The sequence below is a fragment of the Palaemon carinicauda genome, chromosome 3 (genome assembly GCF_036898095.1).
Source record: "Palaemon carinicauda isolate YSFRI2023 chromosome 3, ASM3689809v2, whole genome shotgun sequence".
NCBI classification, from domain to species: domain Eukaryota; kingdom Metazoa; phylum Arthropoda; class Malacostraca; order Decapoda; family Palaemonidae; genus Palaemon; species Palaemon carinicauda.
This window is the reverse complement of record NC_090727.1, coordinates 136,759,719-136,762,476: the sequence shown is the minus strand read 5'-3', so window position 1 is coordinate 136,762,476 and position 2,758 is coordinate 136,759,719.

The window sequence follows — 2,758 nt, the reverse complement described above, 5'->3', positions numbered from 1 at the left end:
CAGGAATTCCTAGTACACCTCTCTGAAGAAGTGCACCCAGTCACACTCCTACTGCACGTCGAGTTCCTGTGTTTAGCCCCACCCACCACCTATGCCATCTCTTCCTACACTATCTGTTTGGTTACTCACCGCGAAGGGGGTGGAAAGGATGCACCTCTTCGAAGCTAGGTGTACCAGGTATTCCCCTGTCCAACTGTATATATTGTTTGGTTACCCAACTAGGAGGTTGTTCTATCTTTGTCAGTATTGTTTATATAAATTGGTTCATCGTATACAGTATATTTTGTTGTGTATATAAATTGGTTCATCGTATACAGTATATTTTGTTGTGTATATAAATTGGTTCATCGTATACAGTATATTTTGTTGTGTAGTGTTCAGGATTAAAAGCATTTTAGTTTGTTTATATATATATATATATATATATATATATATATATATATATATATATATATATATATACATACATATATATATATATTTATATATATATATATATATATATATATATACACATACATATATATTTACCAAGCCAAAGTTAGGACAACAATAAATTGATGTTATAAAAAATTATTTTCTCTTATGTTAGATTGAGTAAATCAGACTCCGAGATGATAAAGATTTAATGAAAATATAAGAAATCGCAGATGTTTAGGACTTTTTTTTTCGATATTCGATGTTTAGGGTTTTTCGTTGTAAAAATAAGGTTTTTATAAACTTTTTGAAGTACATTTACCTACAAAAAAATCCTTTGTTAATATATAGCTAGAATGCTCTTTGTTTTTATATAAATTGAACCCAAACTGTCAAAATTGAAGAAATATATTTTTCTTTATGAGTCAGTTACCAGGTAGTTTGATGACTGGTAATCTTTAATAAGTTTATTTCTTATTGAATATTTATATTAAAAAATGTTCTGTTTTATATACTAATTTCCGATGACAGGTCTCCCCGCCTCTCGGGTATGGGAGAGAAAAAGTAGCCATACCCTGGTGATAGGGGGTTGCTTGTGCTTGTGTGCATATCTATCTAGATATTCAGGCGTCATTTTTGACGGGTCCCGTACACTAGTTATTTAATAATTAAAGGTCTTTTGCAGCTTTCCTCGTCCCCTAGTCGCACATGCTTTAATACCATTCCACTTTACCTTTGATTCTGCTTCATTTCTTCCTTCCTTCTTACCATCCAACCTTTTCTATCTCTGACATGATAATGCAATCTTCAAGGTCTCCTTCTGTCGTTCTTGGGGTGGTGAATAATGTCACCAGCCCTAATTCCTGGCTATAGATTATACCCCAAATTCATAAATACAATCCAAGTCAAGGCAAAGTTGATTTAGGAGTGCGATTTCTTTCTCTATTTTATTATTGAATTCGGCGATAACCTTTCAAAATTTAAACTATTTCTTGGCAGACATTGAATTAGCTTACAAAATTAATATTGTTTCTTGGGTGACATTGAATTAGCTTTTAAAATTAATATTGTTTTCCTTGGCTGGCATTGAGATAGTTTTCTAAATTAAAAATGGTTACCTGCCTGACATTGAATTAGCATTCAAAAATTAAAATGGTATCTTGACTGATACTAGATTAGCTTTCTAACTTAATATTGTTTCTTGGCTGACATTGAATTAGTTTTCTAAATTAAAATGGTTTCTTGCCTGATATTGAATTAGTTTTCTGAATTAAAATTGTTTCTTGGCTGACGTTGAATTAGCTTTCAAAATTAAAATGTTTATTTGGACTAACAATGAATTAGCTTTCAAAGTTAAAATGGTTTCTTGGTTGACATTGAATTAGCTTTCAAAGTTAAAATGGTTTCTTGGCTGACATTGAATTAGCTTTCAAAGTTAAAATGGTTTCTTGGCTGACATTGAATTAGCTTTTCAAAATCAATATTTTATTATTGGCTGATATTAAATTAGCTTTCAAAATTGAAATTGTTTCGTGGCTGTCTTTGAATTAGCTTTCAAAATTAATATTTTGATATTGGGTGTTATTAGATTAGCTTTCAAAAAATAAAATAGTTTCGTTGCTGACTTTAAATTTGCTTTCAAAATTAAAATTTTTTCTTGGCTGACATTGAATTAGCTTTGAAAATTAATATTTCATTATTAGTTGACATTAAATTAGCTTTCAAAATCAAAATTGTTTCGTGTCTGACTGAATTTGCTTTGAAAATTTAAATTGTTTCGTGTCTGACTGAATTTGCTTTGAAAATTTAAATTCTTTCGTGTCTGACTGAATTTGCTTAGAAAATTTAAATTGTTTCTTGGCTGACATTGAATTAGCTTTAAAGATTAATATTTTATCATTGGCTGACATTAGAATAGCTTTCAAAATTAAAATTGTTTATTAGCTGACATTGAATTAGCCTTTATAATCAAAATTTGATTCTTGACTGACTTTAAATTAGCTTTCAAAATTAGTATTGTTTCTTGGCTTACATTGGATTAGCTTTAAAAAATTATATTTTATTATTGGCTAACAAATTAGCTTTCAAAACTAAAATTGTTTATTAGCTGATATTGAATTAGCTTTTATAATTAATATTTGATTCTTAGCTGATATTAAATTAGCTTTCAAAAGTAATATTGTTTCTTGGTTAACATTGAATTAGTTTTCAAAATTAAAATGGTTTTCTTGCTGATATTTAATCAGCTCTAAAAACTAATATTTTATTATTGGCTGACATTAAATAAGCTTTCAAAATTAGAATTATTTCTGGGCCCCACTTTGAATTAGTTTTCAAAGTA